Source organism: Orbicella franksi, chromosome 4 (assembly GCF_964199315.1).
Source record: "Orbicella franksi chromosome 4, jaOrbFran1.1, whole genome shotgun sequence".
NCBI lineage: Eukaryota > Metazoa > Cnidaria > Anthozoa > Scleractinia > Merulinidae > Orbicella > Orbicella franksi.
The window spans coordinates 16,847,151-16,870,984 of NC_138148.1; the positions used below are offsets into that span (position 1 = coordinate 16,847,151).

The window sequence follows — 23,834 nt, forward strand, 5'->3', positions numbered from 1 at the left end:
TGAAAATTTGAAGGAGATGAACAAGCCAACGGAAGATGATATCATCCATTAATTTTACTTGCAAGTTTTATTTGGCAAAGAAGTTTTGGTCTACCCTATTTTATTGTGTGCTGTTTATAATTTTTGCGACTAGTGTTTTCCTGTTACGAAAGGTCATATTTTGATGGAGATACAATATGCCATATGGTTCTATTTAATTTCCGGGTTATTTTTCAAGGCAAAATCATACGAAAATGATTTTGGGGTTTCGTAAGATTTGAAAAACATAAAATTTGTATATATATTCATATACATCAAGCGAGGTTTTGTCCATTTTAGATTTGTGAAATAATACAAACCAATTTGGAATATTATTGAAGGTAATCATGCGTTATATAAACAACAATGTGGAAAAGTGTGATTGGTGGAGGTACTCTGCAGGAGAAAATTTCGTGTTCCGTTTACAGCACCCTCTCGTAAACATACACACAAAGGAGACATGAAGTCATAACGAATCAACCACTGCATCGATTCTGAAGTCGTACTGAAGCTTGTGAAGATATTAGGGACCGTTCATTTTTTACGAGGGAGGGGGGGCTGGTGGGATTTGGGAAGCACCATTTAAAAATCGCATGACCCCCCCTCAGCTTACCAATTTTTTCACATGGCCCCCCCTTATAGCGGACATTTTTTGGGATGACCCCCCCCCAAAAAAAAATTGAACAAACAATATTTAGATTTCAACTTTTTTAATATTTCTCTTTTATCCCCCTACTTCATGTTATTGTGCTCACTATGAAGACAATATTTACAATCTCTATACGACAGAGAGCTGTTGTTTAAAAAACAAATCAAAAGAAAGAGAAGTCAATTTCGGATCTCCTAGTTATGGCTCGCCCTGAGCGTGTGGCATTTGGCCTCTAATTGGCATCTTCCTCGTCTGAATTGATGAATGCAAGAGTGACGTCACTTGAATCATCTTCTCCCCCAGAGTCAATGGCATCACTGTCATACTCATCATTGTCACTTTCATCCGTTTCACTGCTGTCAGCACTTGCCCTGTTGTCATTTTGTGTCAATGTCCTGGCATTTCTCAGTGTTGGTTGGCCAGCTCTGAGAGGACTCTTCTGCTGCAAGCATGAATGTCTTACAATTGCCTTTACTTTCTCACTCTTGCTGCTTTTCAAATGCTGCTTCAGCCCGTGGTAGTTTGAGTACTTGTTAACCGCGCGGCCATGGGCCGAGCGCGGTTCTAGGTTTACCCGTGGTTTATTATTAACCGCGCGGCCATGGGCCGAGCGCGGTTCTAGGTTTACCCGTGGTTTATTTATTTTTTTTTTGTATTTTTTTTGTCGGTGACCAGACGCAGACCTCCGCTCGGCCAAACTTTGAGTCACGCAACGTGTGATGTTTTTCCGCCAGAAGCTGTTAAAACATAAACACATGAACAATTTTACGGATATTGTTTTCTTTTTTGTGGGTAAAATATATTTTCTTTTCGCTTTATCAAAGCGTTGGATTTAAAGGGAATAATAAATACGCTGAAAAAAGGTATTACGTCAGCCATGGAATGCGCGGACGTTGCAGCTTTCACTTTCGCTACGTGACAAATAAGATCGTGTTTACTTTGCAAGTTTAATTCGGCAGAAGCGACGGTGATTAATTTATTTGTAATTTTGCGAGTATTTCTTGCGGTTTTAGGCAAATGAAGTAAATCCTTTGACTGTTTCATCGCAGCGAGTTCATAGATCGGAAAGAAAATTAAATGTTTGGAAGCCAAGCAAAGAACGTGTCAGAACGTGCAAAGATTACGTCATTGATAGGGAAATAACCACCGTACTAAAGATAGCCGTAGATAACGCAATTCTTGAATTATGTGACTCGTGTGACTTCTTTGCTAACCCTTAACTCAAGAGGAAAAAACAATTAAATTTAATCGTGACTTTAAAGAAAGAAAGCGGTTTGTAATAGTGTTCGTATCTTCATGCCCATACATATCCCGAAGAAACTTCCAGATTAAGACTATTACGTCATCGGAGATGTCACAACGGCTACGACTGACGGTGCGATAATAGAGTTTGTGTTGATCAAGTGCTGTGATGTCTACAGTAATCAATGAATCATCAAAGATTGCTTTGGAATATGCACTGCGTTGCGACTGTAGTACTAAGAAAACAGTTAAATTTTAAAAGCGCGGTTATAAGATCTAACAGATCTTCTTGTTATTTTTTTTTTTGTCGGTGACCAGACGCAGACCTCCGCTCGGCCAAACTTTGAGTCACGCAACGTGTGATGTTTTTCCGCCAGAAGCTGTTAAAACATAAATACACGGACAATTTTACGGATATTGTTTTCTTTTTTGTGGGTAAAATATATTTTCTTTTCGCTTTATCAAAGCGTTGGATTTAAAGGGAATAATAAATACGCTGAAAAAAGGTATTACGTCAGCCATGGAATGCGCTGACGTTGCAGCTTTCACTTTCGCTACGTGACAAATAAGATCGTGTTTACTTTGCAAGTTTATTTCGGCAGAAGCGACGGTGATTAATTTATTTGTAATTTTGCGAGTATTTCTTGCGGTTTTAGGCAAATGAAGTAAATCCTTTGACTGTTTCATCGTAGCGAGTTCATAGATCGGAAAGAAAATTAAGTATTTGCAAGCCAAGCGAAGAACGTGTCAGAACGTGCAAAGATTACGTCATTGATAGGGAAATAACCACCGTACTAAAGATAGCCGTAGATAACGCAATTCTTGAATTATGTGACTCGTGTGACTTCTTTGCTAACCCTTAACTCAAGGGGAAAAAACAATTAAATTTAATCGCGACTTTAAAGAAAGAAAGCGGTTTGTAATAGTGTTCGTATCTTCATGCCCATACATATCCCGAAGAAACTTCCAGATTAAGACTATTACGTCATCGGAGATGTCACAACGGCTACGACTGACGGTGCGATAATAGAGTTTGTGTTGATCAAGTGCTGTGATGTCTACAGTAATCAATGAATCATCAAAGTTTGCTTTGGAATATGCACTGCGTTGCGACTGTAGTACTAAGAAAACAGTTAAATTTTAAAAGCGCGGTTATAAGATCTAACAGATCTTCTTGTTTAGTTCTGGAACACGTAGCTTTTTAAGCTTGGTTACATCTTCGCACAACTCAGTCCAAGGATAATCCTCCTCCCTACTTAACTTTGCCTTTTCTTCTGCTCTCTTTTTCCTTTTAAATTCCAGCACTTCAAGATGCTGAAGATAATCCACCACAAACTTCGATTTGACAATAAACTTGCAACTCTGCAAATAGAGCAACGCTCTCTGGGTCAGATAAAACCAGCCTGCCACTTCCATGCTCGTTCTTCTTTATATTGTTAATCCAATCGGGGAAAGAGCGCATTACTACATGAGCATCATGAAAGAGGCTCATTCCAAAATGCGCAATAATGGCGAAAGCGACGAGTCGTTTAAGAAAAGGTTTACAGCTGAACGATCCAGGCAGTTTGACATCTTACAAGCAAAAGAAGCAATTTTTCTAGGTGCGGACGGCTGTTCAGAAAGGGCGAGTGAGTTTTCCATGCAAGGGTACCAGTTGAAGCCCAGTGATGGAAGAAAACTGAACTTCTCCATCAAAGAGCACAGAGCAATGGTGGAAAAGTTGAATGTCATATTGAAAGATGTAAAGGAACACGATTCCACACTCTTTCAGTCCAATGGGCTTGCTTTAAAGCAGGGCGAAGAATTTGCCCACAGTTTTAATGTAAAACAGATCAAATGTACAGAAGCTAAGTTGACGAAGGTCACGCAGGACAAGGAAGCACTAGAAAATAAGAAGAGCAATTATAACAGCATATTCAAAGGCATACTCAAACAGCGCATCAACAAAAGGAGAAGGAAAAAAGAAAACCGCAGAAAGTCAAATGAAAGAAAGAGGAAGCGGACTGAAAACAACGTCCAACAAGTTTATGGAATCTGTGTTGGAAACCCGCTAGGAAATGATCTTCCACAATGCCTTGTGTACCCTCCTAGAACGGCCGTTCCGGTAGAGTGTCTTAAAGTTGAGGATGTTGCCACGTCGATATTTAGAAGAGATGGGCCATACATCGCACAGCTCTTGGAAGGGAATTATTTCACCAATGCTGCAAGAAGCAGAATCACCACCAACCTTGAGCGGGAAGTCAGAGATTATGTTTACACCTTCATGGACCCTGAAGAGTACACTCTGACGGAAAGCATTGCTGCTTCTTGCAGCATTGGTGAAAGAGACTCCCATAGCAGCACAAGCGGCGACGAAGAACTCGACGACAGCGGAGATGAAGATGAGTGCCAGTGAAAGTTGCATTCGAAAATAACAGTGTTAAGAGCAGCTTCGCCTAAATATCAACTAGACTTGGAAATAGCGAAAAAATCGAATTTCTTCAAACTCGCCCAGAATGAAGCCCTACGGGCACTAGTTACAAAAATATCGTTTTAAGTTCGATAAATCAAAAATTATTTTTTTCCGCAATTTTTTCGTTTCGATGCCCCAAATCGGCCAAAATCCATCGAAAATGAGCGGCATATTCAGAGGCTCGTAAACTCAAAAGTAAAAATCTTCATTACAAACTGATTGCACGTCGTATTTGTACTTCCTTTTTTGTCTATTTAGAGCTAAATAGATCGTGATTTGATTAGAACTTAAATATTTGACGAATTTTCTAAATTAACGACCCAAGACAGCTTTACAAGAGGTCTACATTTAGCCTATTTTCAAATGCTAAAAAGGCGTTCTGGTACACGGCTTTTCCCAAAACGACTAGTTTGGTGTGAAAGAGCATTCTTTCTTCTTCAAATTAGTGAAATAAAATTTTTGGGTAAATAAAATCGCGAGCGCTGAGATAGCGAACTAAATGCAGCACTTCTTCCTGAAAACGTGACCTTTGACCCGAGTTTAACGAAACCGATTATTGCAAGAAAACCCGGAAGAAAAGCAAACGCTTCGTTACTTTGAAACAATTTCTAGTGATATCTCTCCGAAACCATGATTGCAAGAAACTATTTCCAGATATGAAATCTTACAGGGTCAAAAAAGGAGCTAAAGGGCGCATTTTGACACAATAACTTTGTTTGCTGAGAATTGAAGTCAATGACCGTTAACGAATTCCAGTGAAATTTGCAAACTTGAAGTATGTTAGCCGATACTTACCTGAATATTTATATTAATAGAAGAGTCGTCTTCTTGGATTAACCTTCAAAAGAAGCAAGATCCAGATTTGAAAACCTCTAAAAGAAGAAATGTTTAATGTTCCGTGACCTGCCCGCTGCTATAAATTAGCTTAAATTCCATGCACATGCCGACCGCATGTTTGTCGTAAAACCAACTGAACTCCACTGACAGTTTCCATGGGCAACCCCAAAATAAACAATCCCCAAAAATGTAAAGTGAAATTGGCTGTCTTCATGAACAGTTAGAAGCTAGAGTCAAGTTCCATTACCTTTAAAAAGTGCTTGAATTTATTTGTTTGCGTCGACTTTGTCCACTACTCTCACGTTCGAATGCTGCGAATCGGTCACGCCAAAACAGTGCAGACCGTGCAGACTGCAGACAACACCGCGTTCAAACGTCGGGCATGCGCAAATTGGTACATTTTTTGGCAGCCGCGCGCCAATTTCCCGCGCAAAAATTTAAAGGAAAACATGGGAAACAACCGGTGTCACGCAAAATTTACGAAAAAAAATTGAAAAGTTCATAGAAATCTGTAAAAGGAAAAGAAAGCAGGTAAAAGGAAAACTTAAGACTTTTCAGACACAAAGTTTATTAAGTTACCGGTATTCTGTTGATTTACCATTTTGTTTTGAGCTTTACCAAAAAAGTTTATAAGTCTTAAAACCCGTGTCATGCTACGAGCCGACGGCGTAGTATATTTTTATTTGTTTTTATTAATCACACGATGCGTGACGCCGGAAACGGACGACAAACGATGTGTAAAAGAAGGAAAAATGGGAGAAGAAAAAGACAATTGCAGTGATTCGGCTTCGCTCAGACGAGCTGGAAAAATTTTGGCAAGGACTGAGGGATTCCATCCGGATCCTTGATTTGTCTGAAGCACAGGAACGAGATGAATCGAAACGGCAAACGATGTTCATGTCCATCGTCATGGGGGCATAGCTGGCCAAAATACCGATCCCAAATCGACTGTACCTGGTCTTTGACCAGGTGGGAAAAGCTTTTCTAAACTACAAACCTGGAAAAAACTGGTGCACTAAATGCAAAGTCGAGGCGGACAAAAAATTCAAGGAGCACGGAAAATACATACCACGGAAAAGAAAGACCTGCAACAAGCAGAAGGTAGAACAATTTTTAACTCTCAAGTCATTTCTGTTAGCTCTCGTTGTACCGGCTAAAACATAAACAAATATATAAATAACGAGGAAAATGTCATTTATAGGATACCGATGACCCATGAAAAGAACAGTGTCATGAAAATATTTTGGCCACCTTTTAGTTGCTCCATTGCTCGCACATGCGCAGACGTTTGACCGCTGTGTTACTGCAGACACCTGTTTGGGCTTTTCATTGTGACTCCTTTTTTGGGTCTAGTTACAAAATAGTGTTGAATATATCTGAAAGTCTGTCATTTATCCACAGGCTGCACAAGCGCAGAATTGACTTTTGATTCAATAGACAAACGCGTACAAGACTTTGTATGGGAAACTTACTCAGTCTGCACGGTCTGCAGTGTTTTGGCGTGACCGATACTACGCAGTATTCGAACGTGACAGTAACTACTGAGTGAACAAAGTAGAATCAAGCACTTTTAAAAGGTAATGGAACTTGACTCTAGCTTCTAACTGTTCATGAAGACAGCCAATTTCACTTTACATTTTTGGGGATTGTTTATTTTGGGGTTACCCATGGTTACCCATGTCAGTGGAGTTCAGTTGGTTTTACGACAAACATGCGGTCGGCATGTGCATGGAATTTAAGCTAATTTATAGCAGCGGGCAGGTCACGGAACATTAAACATTTCTTCTTTTAGAGGTTTTCAAATCTGGATCTTGCTTCTTTTGAAGGTTAATCCAAGAAGACGACTCTTCTATTAATATAAATATTCAGGTAAGTATCGGCTAACATACTTCAAGTTTGCAAATTTCACTGGAATTCGTTAACGGTCATTGACTTCAATTCTCAGCAAACAAAGTTATTGTGTCAAAATGCGCCCTTTAGCTCCTTTTTTGACCCTGTAAGATTTCATATCTGGAAATAGTTTCTTGCAATCATGGTTTCGGAGAGATATCACTAGAAATTGTTTCAAAGTAACGAAGCGTTTGCTTTTCTTCCGGGTTTTCTTGCAGTAATCGGTTTCGTTACGCTCGGGTCAAAGGTCACGTTTTCAGGAAGAAGTGCTGCATTTAGTTCGCTATCTCAGCGCTCGCGATTTTATTTACCCAAAAATTTTATTTCACTAATTTGAAGAAGAAAGAATGCTCTTTCACACCAAACTAGTCGTTTTGGGAAAAGCCGTGTACCAGAACGCCTTTTTAGCATTTGAAAATAGGCTAAATGTAGACCTCTTGTAAAGCTGTCTTGGGTCGTTAATTTAGAAAATTCGTCAAATATTTAAGTTCTAATCAAATCACGATCTATTTAGCTCTAAATAGACAAAAAAGGAAGTACAAATACGACGTGCAATCAGTTTGTAATGAAGATTTTTACTTTTGAGTTTACGAGCCTCTGAATATGCCGCTCATTTTCGATGGATTTTGGCCGATTTGGGGCATCGAAACGAAAAAATTGCGGAAAAAAATAATTTTTGATTTATCGAACTTAAAACGATATTTTTGTAACTAGTGCCCGTAGGGCTTCATTCTGGGCGAGTTTGAAGAAATTCGATTTTTTCGCTATTTCCAAGTCTAGTTGATATTTAGGCGAAGCTGCTCTTAAATACTTCTTTTCAGTAGCTACAAATGCTTTTTGTCGCTAAACGTTTTTTTAAAGCAGAAGGAAAGTTTGTAATAAATTTGTATCCTGCCTTCTATGTTTATTCTATAGCAATTTTTTTGATATTCAAACATTATGCCATTTTAAAGTTTTACTAAAATATTTCACGCGACCCCCCCTTTTTCCCTTATTTTTTTGGGATGGCCCCCCCTCGAAAGCCATTTTTTTTCGCATGCCCCCCCCCCAAATCCCACCAGCCCCCCCCCTACCTTATAAAAAATGAACGGTCCCTTAGTCGACAAAATGCGTTCCATTGTGCTATGGCCTTTACTACTGTCCGCCTTGGTCGCTGCTGTCAGCATCGCTGCCAATGCCGGGCGAGAACTCTTCAACTGCTTCGAAGACGATTCCCGCTAAACTGGACGACAGGACAGTTATCTGCAACGTGGTTCAAGATTTGCACTCTCAGGAAGCCATAAAATCTCTTGAAGCGACCCTGGTGGCAACACTAGAGAAAAAGTTTGACCAGCTCACAGCGGCACTGAACGAGACTGCATTTCATGGTATGCAACATAATTCCTGATAATAACTTTTTTCATGACATTTTCTTATTCTGGTATCCTTTTCCTTGGGCAGGTCAGTCCTTTATCTCTTGCAAGGAAATTTACAGGAAACACTGGTGAGTTATTTCACATTTTCAACTAATTAAACGATCGATCGTTAGATGAAATTACTGGCAAGAAAAAAGGGTCAGAGGCTACACAGAGGCTACACAGTGATAACGTATTTGCCTTGACAATATACTTAACCCTAGCTGAAACTCGGAACAACAGAAATTGAAGGGAGGTAAATCAAACGCTTACCATTCTCTCCAACTATTACACTGACAAATTCATTGGACAATGACATCCCGTCCATGTCGAAACATCGTTTATTACTTTCCCTAATGTTTGTGTTAAAAACATTACCACAGCAGTTTGAGATTTATACGAAGAAAACGACATATTCATTTTTTTATATAAATATGGTTACTATGATATACTCACCAACACAACAATAAGTTTAAATTTCATATGAAAACAGATACATGAGCAAGCTATTTTGCTTTACAATTAGATTTTTTCTCAGTGATTTTTTCAGCCAACTGTGATTGATAAGTCTGATTCATATACGTTCTCTTTTTTCACCAGATCCTATGGAAACAAAGCTTACTTTCTTGAAATGGACTCTGGGAAAGTCCCTGTGTATTTTCACATGACGAATTCTGGCCTTGGTGCATGTGGAGGTGGTGGATGGACGCTGGTCATGAAAATCAACGGCACTAAGGTATCACACGTTATAGCTTGAGCTGAATTACGTTAATTAGTAGTGTTTAATATAAATGCGTGTGAGAGCAAATACAATTTGATTTAACTCCTGTTGTAGATCCATTTTGAAACCATTTGCTGCTCCAAAATAATCACAAAAAGACTATGGTCTAAATATAATGACTGGAAAAGTGCTATCTGTATTAGACATATTCTCATTTCAACGTTTGTTTTCTTTCTTCTTTAGCCAACCTTTCATTACGATTCCAAGCTATGGAGCAATAAGGACAGCTTCAACCTTCCAGGGGGGAAGACTGGGCTTGACCTTCATGAGACCAAGTTGCCGACCTACTGAAACACTCGCTTCTCTAAAATCTGCTTCGGCATGAGGATTGGCCAGCAGATAAAGTTTATTGTCATCAACAAGAGCACCAGCCCTCTGTACTCACTGATCGCCGACGGGAAATACCACGCCACCTCACTAGGTCGTAACACATGGAAGTCACTGGTTCGCTCACAGGCTTCCTTGCAATCCAACTGTAACAAGGAAGGATTTAACGCAGTTTGTAAAGATTATCCACATTCCAGAGCAAGAATCGGTATTCTTGGCAACAACGAAAATGAATGCAGTAACTGTGATTCCAGAGTTCGCTTTGGCACAAGAGGCCACCACGATGACTCCAACACTTGTGGGAACGAAACAACGTACTCTCCAGATAACGGCCACAAGCACATCAAAGCCATGGGGTACATCTTGGTTCAGTGACATTCGCAACTTTATATTTTTTTTGCTGTATGTAATGGGAATTACAAAATAACGAATTGTCACTGACAAAACACAAATCTGGATAGCATTTAGTGCAGTTGTGAAATGAATAAAAGTGGTGATGGGACAAAGTGGCTTACGTGGTGTTTTAATTATGGCGTGATTTTCTGAGCGTAATTGTCTTCAAGTAACACGGCTAAAATACAGGGATTATCCTTTTGGCAGGCCAATTTACTTCGAGCAATTTCTCTGAGGATCGTAACAACCCGTTCATTTACAAGTAATTACGACATACAACAAACTAATCACAGCTCAGAGTCAGTGTGGGATCAAACAGAATTCGAGGTCCCTAACATTCCAGTTTATATAGAGAAGCTTCGCTCCTCTTTTAATCTTCATCTAGACCTTGCCAGATCTTGAAACACAGACTCATTTCAGGGATAAAGCTGTCTCGTTATGCTATACATTGGATAAAAATTCTAATCCAGAGGGTGACAGGACCTGGGAGTGAGATACCATCTTCTCGCAACTTGCAAATATCAGTGCATCTTCTAGATACCTTTCATATACACAGGGATAATAAAAGGATCATAATCTATGAGTTAATTACCTTCAAATTCGAATCGCTACAAAACACGACCTCAACAAAATAAGTAAGAAGAATCACTGAGAGCATTATTTCCTTGTTCTGGACTAAGAATGACCTTACCTGAACTGCAGCTGAATGAAAAACAGATAGCTGTTGAGAGCTATCGAATAAATCTACTCAGCAAGAAATCAACTCGTCTTAATTAAAGCAACCCTTCGACCAGATTTAAGCATGTTCGCGGAAAAGATCTTCTATTGCATAGATTTTTTTGTTTCAATTTTGACTGTGGTAAGATGGCGAGTTACTTGTGTCACAATTGTATAGCGGTCGCCGACTTCGTTTCTGGGATAACGCGTTTGAAAACAATTCGTTATACTATGAGCTAGGTATTGGCGCAAGAAACTCGGTATGGTTTACAGCTGGGTTTTCTTTAACAATACTGAAGATGAGTAGAAAGAGGAAGCATATCTGGTCATAATTTGTACAAGACGGTCTGTAAATAAAACTTGACCCTTAACTGAGCAGGCATTTGGAAGCTTGCAGAACTAGGCAAGAGCTCAAAAGAGATGAATTCGGTGCACGGTGCAACAATTTCAATTTTTTAATGACTGATAAAATGGGAGAGAAAATGATATATTAAAATACAATTCGGGGTCAGCGAATGTCCGAGATCTCTAATTCCGCAAACAATTATCTCTGACCTCTAGCAATATTGTTCATTTCGCTACTTAGCTGGACGTGGTCTGGGAAGGATATGATGCGCACGAAGAATTGGCTCAATTGTGATGAATTATGAAAATAAAAACAAACCCAGATAAATAAAGAAACAAAATAATAATAATAATAATAATAATAATAATGATGATGATAATGATGATGATGATGATAATAATAATAAGAAAACCTATTTACAAATCCTCACACATTCCACTATCGTAGACTAAAATTTTGACAAAAATAGAAATATCATGAGATCCTAACATACTAAATTCACCAGCTCATCTTCGACTTCCTAAAATCAGTGGACACACGCCCGGTCAGCCTTTAAACGGCAGACTTCCATTATCATCATAACATGATGATGATAATAATAACAATAATAATAATAATAATAATAATAATAATAATAATAATAATCAGTAAATAATAAGAGAAAAAGCACTATTCATATACTAGAGTTTTGATGAAAATAAAAATATTAAAAAGATCCTAAAACACTAATTCACAAGTTCACGCCGTTATTCACTTTCTAAAATTAGCGCACACATCCTTGGCTGGCGTTTAAGCGGCAGTCATCAATGAAGTCCCCTTGTAAAATTTTTTGAAAAGGTGTCCTGCAGCCCCTCACACTTGTGTACCGACCTTAAAATCTCAAAGGAAAGCAATGTTCTAATCCAAGTAATAGTAATGTGATAAGGTTCCTCATTCTTTTTCTGAGAGCTTCTCGGCTAGTCGTTTGAGAAAACAATTACAATCAGCTCCCATTCCACCGTTGGTTCAAAAAATTAGGGGAGTGAAAGATCCCATTTCAACGTCTAGCACCCTCTGTTGGTACTCCGCTTTTTCTCCTCCTCCTGCTCCTTAAAAATTGTGGATGTTGCTTTTCCTTGGATACACTTGGAATAATAATAAAAGGAATTGTAGCTGGCACCTTGCTTGGCAGCTAACTATCTGATATTTTGTAATGTGAAAATATTATAGACCAAGCAAGAGTTTTTATAAGATATATTTTTATTTATCAGTTATAGTAGATAAAAGTAAGCTCAGTTTTATTGGCATAGGTATCGTGGCATATGTATCTAGCGGACCAATGACTAAAATCAACCAATCAGATTGCTCCACTGGTGGTTCAATATTTCCCCAGTGTTAAATCGAAAAATAGCCCGAAAGATTCCGTGACACCACTTTCAAATGTTTTTTTTTTTTTTTTGCCAAGTTACTGAAATCATTAGCTCGGTGTTTAGTTATTCTTGTCAGAGTGGAACGATTGTTTGACTGGATGACGGTTTATTTAATTCAATTTGCAAATTTAGTAACCTTGACCGTGTTTACCATAAGATCGATACAGCTGCAGAGGTATACTGAAAAACGTTAACCTGTCTTTTGCGCCCCTTGAGCCATCGAAGTCTGTCAAAATTTAATCCGCAATTGCAAGAACCTTTTCTCGCAGGTGCTCTTTCGCCTTCGCATATATTACTGTTTTCGGCTAGTTTTTCTTAATCCGGCTTGGTTCATCAGTATGTCATAGCATGTTGCCACCTCCTTTAAAACTTGATTAGATTAGAGATACACCATATGTATGGGTTATTGACCAAGTGTGCGGTCAAGATGGCTGGATATTGGCCAAGTTCTTTTTTTGCGTGTTTATGGACCGAGACGGAGTCGAGGTCCATAAACTCGCAAAAAAAAGAACAAAGCCAATATCCAGCCATCTTGACCGAACAAGCTTGGTCAAAAAAGGATTTATTATTTGACTTTCGGGGAAATGTTTCTTGCGGGACACGCCGGGTAGTCCCGAGCGGGCGAGATAGCTCCATCTTGCCCGCTCGGGTAGCCAATCACAGCGCAGGATTTGATTCATCTTGCCCGCACACGGAGCTAGCCATATAATAATTTGCGATATTAAGAATAGCCCTACAGTTCTCAGAATCCTTTTTGATGTTATAGCAAATGCAAAATCACGCAATCACTTTTCAAAGTCCCAATGTAACAAAGCTAGGTAAACATGTCCGTGACACGTATAGAACCACATGACTGTCAGCATTATGCAGACCGAAAAAGTCGAAAAGGTTTCGAAGTTATGAGCCTGGTGACTCAATCAAATTTGTGTGGAAACCGAGTCTTGAAAATGAGAAGGTAACGACAAGACATAAAAGGTAAGAGCCCGAACCGACTAGCTATAAATACCCTTGTAAGATTTTCATGGTGGTTTTTATTAATCAAGCCAGTAATTTTGTTTAGTCAACTCAATTTTTACTGGACGTTGATCGTAAGGAAACGCCTAATCGTAAACGGAAATCTAACAACAGTCTGGATAGAATTAAGACACTCTCAGGCAAAGAAGCTAGGAACCCCCCTTAACATTTAACATGTACTCGGTATTTTTCGCTTGGTAGAAAAGTCTCTGTGTTCAGTTCCTCAGGACTGATTTATAAGCGACTTTAGTCTCAAGTCAAATCTGTCAACCGTCATCAGCTGACTCCAAATACTTCGTAACATGCGGTACTAAATGATTTTCTCACAACGTTTCACAATTAGAAGGAAAACAATCGACAGTCTGGCTTAAAGCGGGCGCAATCAACTTGATCAACAACTTATTTGAATAGCCGTATAACTTCATTAAAATTCAAAACTGAACAATCTTGAGTTCTGACAGCTTGAATGAAATGGTGAATGATCGGGAAAAAGGTGCAAAGCACAAATGTGGTTGATCTATTTAGATACAGATTGTACTTCAAGCAGAATGGAGGCTAAAAATATATATTTTCAGTGGATCGCTAACTAAAGGAAATCTCTTTCGTTTCTCGCATGGAATACACAAAAGGTAGAAAATTTTCTTGTTAATGTTGACACAGGACACGGGAAGTTCAACATAACCTTGAGGTGGAGGAGCCAGAAGTCAGATATTAGGCCTGTTCTAAATAAACTCCGCAGACAAAACTGAATAAAAATAAATACACGTCTCTAGTAAAAGTACCAGCCTAAGTTAGATCTAATATTTTAATTTTTCAGTGCTATCTTGAAGTTGATTTTGTTCCCTGTTCATGATAAGTAACATTGCCAATCTTGTCCAGCTTTACAGTCTTCAAGTCTGTGTTGCTTAAGCTCAGAAAAACATTGTAAAATTATCGGGTGTACGTCTTTGCTAAAAAATCAGCGGAATAACCAGTGCCCAATAACTTATATCATCTTGGAAATGATGATGGTTAGATCGGTTCTATTCGCGTGCGCGATCGATCGATTGAAAAAATATAATCAGTCACTATTCCATACATATCTTATTCATGCCTTATCTAATGCTATATTGTAGTACTTCATGACAAAATGACCCACATAAGAGATCTAAAAAACTATCGTTACACTGGCAGTCGCAGAAAATTGTAAGATGAAGATGTTTCCAAGTGAAAGCGCACAAATCCTGGTTGAATAGTACTAAGTTTTTTAAGGTTGGAGGTCATTATTTTAAGCCATCAAAATTGATTTTAAACTTAACTGAAAAGCTTGAAATTATATTAAAACGGCGAGTAGGGACAGTAACCGTGGAGAGTTCGTTCCTTTTTATTATCAGGTGGTTGTATGGTCGAAGACGAAGAATTTTTCGGTGCTTGGCCGTTCGTCGCGATCAACGCAAAGTAGCGTCAGAAAAGATTATTTCCTTGGATGGAGGCAGTGTCAGTTCGCTACAGCGACAACGTATCTCTAAAATATCCTTACGTGCCGTCTCCATGTTTGCTGCATGGCGATAATTTGATGTTTATACTGAGTAAAAGTTAATTCATGTTCTAATATTAATAGCGTATATTTGCATTGAAATGTGTAACTGTACCTAAATGTTGTTTAAGCAAACTGAAAGAATTTGCACATTGAACTGATTCCTGAATAAGATAAATACCGTATCGCTTATCGAAATATTCAATTTAAAAAAGTTTCGATCAAGTGAATTTTTGTCCACTATCGTTTTGTAAAAATAAACACAGCATAGGCTTGTTGATCAATTTGCAACAACAGTGAAAAGTAGAATAAACAGAAAAATGGGAGAGTGTGATTGGCAGAAGTATCTGGTAGGAGAAAATTTCATGTTCGGCTCACAACGGCTGTATTGTAAATAGTAAACTTGTATAAACATTCGAGAAGCACAGCTATTCATCACAACTAAAGCTATTCTGATAGCTCGAAAGCACTCTGAAGCTTGTGAATTGAGTCATTACTCGACAAAATGCGCCCCATTGTGGTTCGCCTCGTTCTGTTGACCATCCTCTCAGCGATTGTAAGCATGGCTGTTGATGGCGGGAACACTTCAACCGTGTCAAAGGAGATTCCCGCTAAACTGGATGATAAGACTATCATCTGCAACGTGGTTCAAGATTCGCCCTCTCAGGAAGCCATTAAGTCCCTTGAAGCGAACCTGGTAGCAACGCTAGAGAAAAAGTTCGAGCAGCTAATGGAGACAATAACAAACAAGACTTCTCGTGGAAAGTCCGCAGGTAAAGCCTCGTTTATGTTATTCTATTCCTGACTTGTTAATTTTGTCTTTAATCCTGTTTTTCGTTTTCTTGTGCAGGCCATTCATTTGCTTTTTGTAAGCAATTTTACAAGAATCACAAGTAAGTTGAACTAAGTCGTTTCAATAATTTTAACCATCAAAAAACCGAGAAGAAAAAGAGAAAGAGTTTCGCAGCGTTGCCTTTTTTCAGTTACAATGTCCACTGCTAAATGCTGTTTGGAGGTAATTTGAAATTATTAACCCCAATTTTATCTCTTTGTAAAAGAGGGAAACGGAAGCGAATATTTTAGAGAGAAAATCTTACTCTAGCTCGAAACTATTGAGAGGAAAAATTCTTTAAACAAGTTTACATTTTTTTTTCCGCCATCACAACAAATATCTTAACCAAGCATTAAGGTTAGGTTCACATTACTACATTGTAGTGATAGTTTTCTAAGTGATTGTTCCTGCTTGGTACGAAATTTCTGGTTATAGTAAAAAAAAAAAAAAAAAAAAAAAAAAAAAATATATATATATATATATATATATATATATATATATATATATATATATATATAAAGTAAAATGTCTTTCATCAGGGGAAACAAAGCGTACTTACTTCAAATGGACTATGGGAAGCTTCCTGTGTATTGTCACATGACAAGCTCTGGTCTTGGTGCATGTGGTGGTGGTGGATGGACGCTGGTCATGAAAATTGATGGAACTAAGGTACCATGTCTCCAGATTAGATTAACCAGTAGTAATTTACTTAAATGCGCGTGAACACTAATAACATCTAACATTTACCACTCAAGCCAAATCCCAAAACTGCCGCTGTGGTCTGAAAAATTCTGAAAGACTTAAAAATTACCATGCATTCTGTATTTAACTTATTCTTACACAAACTATCCTTTCTGCTTCGTTTTTCAGCCAACCTTTCATTACGATTCCAAACTCTGGAGTAACAAGGCCGATTTCAACCTTCCAGGAGGAAAGACTGGGCTTGACCATCACGAGACCAAGCTACCGACCTACTGGAACACACGTTTCTCAAAAATCTGCCTCGGCATGAGAATCGGTCATCAGATCAGGTTCATTGTCATCAACAAGCATGCTAACTCTCTGTACTGACTGATAGCTGATGGACAATACCGTGCCACCTCACTGGGTCGTAACACATGGAAGTCGCTGGTAGGCTCGCAGGCTTCCTTGCAGTCCAACTGTAACAAGGAAGGATTCAATGCAGTTGGAAGTGACTACCCACATTCCAGAGCAAGAATCGGTATCCTTGGCAACAATGAAAATCACTGCGGTAGCTGTGATTCCAGAGTTGGCTTTGGCACAGGAGGGCACCATGATAACTCCAACACTTGTGGAAACGAAGCTAAGTTTCATGGAGATAATGGGGACAAACACATCAAAGCCATGGGGTACCTCTTTGTTCAATGACGTTCGTAACTTTGTATTTCGTGTTTCTAATTAAAAGCAAATTACACAACAACGAATTGTCACTAACATTAAAAAATCTGGAAAGCATGTAGTAAAGCTGTAAAATGAATAAAAGTGGTGATGGGACAAAGTGACTCAGTGGTGTCTTAATTAAGGCGCAATGTTTCGAGCATGATTGTTCTCAAGTACCACGGTTAAAACGCAGGGATTCTTCTTTTGGCAGGCAAATTTACCACACCGCAAGGAATTTTTCTGAGGATCCTAACCAGTTGATTTACAAGTAGTTGCGACATTTGCCAAACTAATCACAGCTCAGAGTCAGTATGGAATCAAATAGAATTCGATGTCCCTAACATTCCAGTTTACATAGAGAAGCTTTGCTCCCCTTTTAATTTACAACTAGACCTCGTCAGATCTTGAAACAGGCCGCTAATGTGATACTTTCCTAGACAGATTCCATGGATGAAGGTGATACTGCTGTCTCGTTATGTTCTACATTTGATAAAAGGTCTAATTCAGAGAGTAACAGGGCCTAAGATCGGATCGCGATACCATGATCTCAGAACTTGCAAAGAACTAGATATTCTAGTTGCGTTTTTATACACGAGGATAAAAGGCTGAGTTTTTCAGATTAGATTCACCTAAAAACGACGTCCTCTACAAAGTAAGTGGGAGAAATTACAGGGAACATTATTCATTTAATCTGGTTCTGGGATCGCATGCAAGCTTTTAATTTGGGAAAATCTTTGCCTCGCTGTTTTTAAGTCTCAACAGGTTGCCCTTTCTCCACCTCTCTGCTTTGGTTTTGTGTATTATTCATCAGACCTTCATCTTCGTCATTCACTTCTTATAGCTAGACAACACATGTATAGATACAGAATGAGAATGACCTTACCCAAAGTGCAGGTTTATTGAGAAACAGATAGCTGTCGAGATTTATCAAATAAATAAATTCATAAAGAAATCAAATAATGTTTTATAAAAAAAACGAGCGGTAAAACACATGCTGCGAGTTTTTTTGAACAGCTTCAAAAACGTTTGTGGTAGATCTACTCATTTGTAGAATAATCCTTAAGTTTATTATTATTTTTCTGTAGAAAATCGGCTGCAAAATCTAGCCGCGTCTTTATCAAATTTAAGACACTCATTAAGCATTCATTTCTTCTATACACCCCTCAAATCGGGTTAAGGACTTGGGCGCGAAAATCTTCTATTGCAGAGATTCTTTGTTGCAATTTTGACTGCGGTAAGATGACGAGTTACTTGTGTCACAGTTGTTTGAAAACTTGGGGGTCACTGACTTAGTTACTGGGATAACGGGTTTGAAAGCAATGCGCTCTTGCACGATTTAGGTATTGGCCCAGGAAACTCAGCATGGCTTACAGCTGGGGTTTTCGTTAACAATATTGAAGATGAGTCAACAGAGGAAACATATCTGGTCATAATTTGTGCAACTGTCTTTAGAGCCTGTAATAAAACTTGACCCGTATGTATCATGAGCGTCTGTTTGCAATTTACTGACACAGCAAGTTAATCTATGAAACCAATGACTAAAATCAACCAGTTAGATAGCTCCATTGGTGTTCAATATTTTCTAATTGTTAAATCGAGCAATAATCCGAAAAATTCCGTGAGACCATGCACTTTCAAATGTAGTTGTTGTTGTTGTTGTTGTTTTTTTTTTTGTAGTTTTACAAAACGAAATTCTTTAGTTCGGTGTTTCGTAATTCTTGTCAGAGTAATTGAACGATTGTTTGTGAGAATCAGTTTATTTAGTTCAGTTTGCAAATTTAGTAACCTTGACCGTGTTTTCCACAAGATCGATACAGCTGCTGGTTTGCACATTTAAAAAGAAGGTTAGAAGGCATGGAGATTTTGGGAAAACCTTTGTTTAAACACTACTAAGGATCTGGCATATGGAGGCGGGGAACCCCAGGGAGGTGAAGTTCCTCACCAACCCGTGATAAAGAAATACTTGTCTTCAGATGCAACCCCGGAGACGCGGGGTGAGGTCCAAACTGAAAACACGCTATCGCTAAGCACGCAAATAAACAAAGAACTATCTTTTGTTTTCTTCGTTTGTTCCGATGAAGCTGCTTTTTGCTTCAATGTCGTTGTTGAGGGAAAAATTCAGTTTGATTGCGCTGATTAGCCTGACTATCCGATTCCACGCTTAAACTGTAGCCAGCACTGTCAATTTCATTAGTGTTCTGGTGGTTTTGGAGGTGAAATCGTCTAAATAACTGGCCACGCTCTGTAAGGCCAGGGAAGCTTTTTTCATTCAAAAAGGCAGAACAATTGATCCTGATGGTCTGAACATCCGTGACGAAACATATTAATTGTTTCCCTTTATTATGTTCTTTATTATGTTCTTTTGTTTTACCGTACGCTTATCTTCAATTTACACTATCCATAAGTTTTACGTATTCCGGTATTACGAAAATATGTACAATAAAACACGTCCCAATGTAAAATTCTCATTGTACCTGAAGAAGGCTGGTTTGGCCAGCCGAAATATAGTACACCTTCAAAAAATCATTCTACGTTGTGTCGGTTTCTGCTTTTGTATTCTTCATTTTATATGTAAGTCGATTAGATCACTATTGATCCAACGTATACCAGCAGGATCATCGTTCCGGTTGCTTGCTTAAACACTCTATTGGCAAAGGTCTCTACATGCTGTTTAGGCGATAGTGAGAGACAAATTACTCCAGAAAAGAATAACTTTCTATGGCAATGAACAGTTGCTTTACTACCGCAAGGAACTTCGATTTGAATAACAAACGGAAGAAGAAGAAAGATCTGATCGAGAAATTATCGTCATTTGGAAAGTGTCCTGATTTGTTCGACAAAAAAGTTAGACAAATTACCGTTTCGTTTAGCTTTTCCACAGCGCTGAAGCTAACGTACAGAAATTCCTCCAACATCAACAGACTGGAAAGGTTTGGGGAAACATAAGGAAGTAGGCGTGCCTGCTGTCACAGACAGTGTTAAAAAAGTTTACAAGAAAGCGAAATACGTTGGAGCGAAAAAGCAAAATCGTAAGGCTTAAGCCCTGATCAAACGGACTCGCGAGCGGTCGCAAGTAGCCGCAAGTTGAACTTGCGTAGAGACTTGCGTTGCAAGTTTCCTCGCAAGTACACAAAAGTCGCAAAAAACCCATTTTAAGGCAGACATATCCCGTATTTCATTGGCTGATAATGGGTTAATGGACGTCACTCAACTTGCGTCGACTTGGGTTAGGTGGCCAAACGGTAAAAAACTTGCGTCGACTTGCGTGCAAATTTGATCTTGACCAAAGTGAGCGCAAGCCATCGCAAGTCAGCGCAAGTGCACGCAAGGCCTGGCCAAACGGAGTCGCAAGTAGACGCAAGTTGAGAACTTGCGTCTACTTGCGACTCCGTTTGGCCAGGGCTTTATATTTTCCCAGCGCCGAACGGTTTCAGTGAAAATTGTAAAGGCCGGGAACAATCCTCCGATGATATATCAATAGTTTTTAGCTGGATAACATCAGGAAAGACAGAAAATCAATTTATTAAATAAAATGCACTCTAATGGAGCAAGCAAAACTGACTAAAAATTTATGCTTTAGCTAATGCGTTATTTTATTAATATGCCATCTTGAAGTTGACATTTTGTTGCCTTTTTGTGCTATGTTCCATCTGTATAAGCTAAACCTGAAAGAAAACCACTAAATACATAAAACGCACTTTAGTAGCCAAACTATACAAATCAACCATGTCTGATAATTTTAAGCTTGGCATGATAATGTGGGAAGTTTTGATTGATGGAACTAGATGAAAGGGGAAGATGTCGTGCGTCGATCATTCACAGCACCCTCTTGCATAAAACCAGCGCACGATGGAAAACACAGTCATAACGATTTATTACTGCGTCGGTACTAAAGTCGTTTTGAAGCTCGTGAACTTATCACTAGAGACAATGCGCTCCATTTTGGTATGTCTTTCACTGTTATCCGTTTTGGTAGCGGTTACAAGCATAGCTGTCGATGGCGATTCAAACTGCAAAGTAGCGACTCTGGTGACAACAATGGAGACAACCTTGGCACAGCTCAAGTCCGAAATAAAGGAGAATTGTTGTCAAAGTAATAAAACTGGTAGCAATTTCCTGGTAAATTTTTTTGTCCCATTTGTTTTTACATCTCAATGTATGTTGTTGTATACCTTTTTGGGCAGGTCAGTCATATTCCTAGTGCAAGGAAGTTTACACGAATCACAAGTGAGTGATACCATGCAAATTTTCTATAACATTAGCTATCATAGTTTTGCATAAGATCATAACTTAGAGATAGCCAAACATAACTTAGAGATAGCCAAACAATTGCAAATTACCCAAAAAGTGTGTTTACAATGTCACCCCAAAACAAAGAGGGTAAAACTACTTGCAGCAGCAGATGAACTAACTCTTCGAAATCATATTTTGGTATCATTTTTTTTCTTTTGCTAAAAATACTTGTTTTACCATCAGAGAAAACAAAGCATACCTAATTCAAACGGATTCTGAAAACATTCCTGTGTACTGTCACGTGACAAACTCTGGTCTTGGAGCATGCGGAGGAGGTGGGTGGACGCTGGTCATGAAAATTAATGCCGAGGAAAAGGTTGTTGTTATTCATCGTGGTAGAGGCAATAATAAAGTGTATTATCGTTTGTCTCACGATGTAGTCACTTGAGATGTAGATCGCGACGTTTCGACTGCTTACTGCTAGTCTTCTTCAGGCGATACTGGTGTAAGTGTCGTGCGGTCAGCCAGGTCTGCGTCGTTCTCCATTTTTTGTAGCGCTGCTTTATCGGCTTTATTGATCGAGATTCTCACTGGTACACACGTAGGGTCACATCAAGGAAGCTATTCACATAAGACTTCACCCTAATAACATCAACAGGGATAGTGGAATTGAAATTCCTGAAGCATGGATGCCCACGATCAAAAAACACAACAACAGGAGAACAGTGCAACAGCGGACCACTGAGGGAACAGTTACTCGTCGGAACAATGGAACAATAGGAGGATCGAAATGCACCAATCACAGCCGACCTTTGTGATATAAATGATACCGTGCAATCAGTCGACTTTATCGCCTCGTGATCTACATCTCAAGTGACTACATCGTGAAACAAACGATAATACACTTTATTATTATGAAAATTAATGGCACTAAGGTACCATTGCTTTCTCTCTATTAGATCAATCATTAATATCTGATATAATTACGTGTAAATGCAAATAACAGTGGAGAGACACAAGGCTAAAGAAGGCTGATGGCGACGTTCGGTTGACGCGCACCTCTTTAAAGCCTCTATTTTGATTCGTTCAGGTTAACCTTCACCTGTATTGTTCTTAGGGCTATAGGCATGCCGGTTTGTTCTGTTTAGCTATTGTTTCGTTTGGCCAATTATATAAATCTTTGTAAACGGTGCAGGTCATTCAGGGAAGCTTCGACTCTTAGTCTTCGTCCGGCGACGAAGATTAACTCCAGTTTTTGTTTTATTCAGTCACATCTCATATCTAAGAATGGTCTGATCTGATCATACTTTCTCTCTTTAACCTATTATTTTGCCAAATGCTGTTTTGTTTCTTCTTTAGCCAACCTTTCATTACGACTCCAATCTCTGGAGCAACAAGGCCGCCTTCAACATTTCAGGAGGAAAAACTGGGCTTGATGATCAGGAGAACAAACTTCCGACCTACTGGAGCACGCCTTTCAACAAGATTTGTCTCGGTATGAGGATCAGCCAAGATACCAACTTCATTGTTATCAACCAGACCGCTAACTCTCTATACTCTATACTATGCATGTTTATTTTTCCTGCTTCTTGTTAAGGGAAAATTGGTTAACAGCGAATTGTTAAGAAATTTTTAACTGCAAACCAGGAAGAAGCATGTAGTACAGTTGTTGTGAAATAAATAAAAGTGGTGATGGGACTAATTAAGTGAGTTAGTCGTGTCTTTAGGCACAATTTTGTGCGAGAAATGGTTAACCAACTCTTGATTTTCCTTTTGGCAGACAAATTTACTGCAAGTAAAGTTCTTTAAGGATCTTAACAACCAGTTCATTTACAAATTATTGCTGCAATTATGAAAAATGATCACAGCTCAGAGTCAGCGTGGAATTAAATCTGTGATCTTCACGCCCCTGCCAACGCGAACTAAGATTCTGCCTAAGCTGGTGGAGCTAAGGTCTCAAAACTCTCAACTTATTTGATGGATGCATGCTGTTTGTGATGTTGGTCGCGAAAAATATGGCAGAGGATTGTGGCTCACACTCCCTTAAGCAAGAATGAAGTGGAAAATGAGATTATTTGGAATAATAAACTTGTTACAACTGCAGGAAAGTCAGTATTCTATCGATCGTGGTGAAGCCGGTATTAAATACATAAAAGATCTGATAACTGAGGATGGAAATCTAATGACATTTAATGTTTTCCAGCATACCTTCGGCATTAAAACACACTTTTTGCAGTACCTAGGGCTTTTAAACGCTATTTCCACGAGCTGAAAAAAGAAACTCAAGAATAGCTACAAGGAGAATGAAACTAACGACTGCGAAGATAAGATTATTGATACACAAAATATCTCAAGTAAGACGCTTAGACAAAATAAAAAGACA

The 23,834-nt window shown here is 38.8% G+C and overlaps 1 long non-coding RNA gene and 2 pseudogenes across 3 annotated transcripts in view; all 3 read left to right on the forward strand.

Annotated features, from left to right (window-relative positions):
• Positions 1-23,808, forward strand: part of LOC145484897 (uncharacterized) — a 37,299-nt gene extending 13,491 nt beyond the window's left edge. Inside the window, exons 2-3 of the long non-coding RNA XR_014049100.1 lie at positions 21,403-21,445; positions 21,695-23,808. This is a non-coding gene — a long non-coding RNA (uncharacterized LOC145484897). The remainder of the gene's footprint in view (positions 1-21,402; positions 21,446-21,694) is intronic.
• On the forward strand, positions 6,885-10,101 carry LOC145484880 (putative skeletal organic matrix protein 5; annotated as a pseudogene). Its single transcript, XR_014049088.1, has 5 exons — positions 6,885-8,256; positions 8,336-8,455; positions 8,529-8,571; positions 9,083-9,218; positions 9,447-10,101. The product of XR_014049088.1 is annotated as a putative skeletal organic matrix protein 5 (transcript).
• On the forward strand, positions 16,393-18,919 carry LOC145484872 (putative skeletal organic matrix protein 5; annotated as a pseudogene). Its single transcript, XR_014049087.1, has 2 exons — positions 16,393-16,486; positions 16,688-18,919. The product of XR_014049087.1 is annotated as a putative skeletal organic matrix protein 5 (transcript).
• Positions 23,809-23,834: the final 26 nt, after the last annotated feature.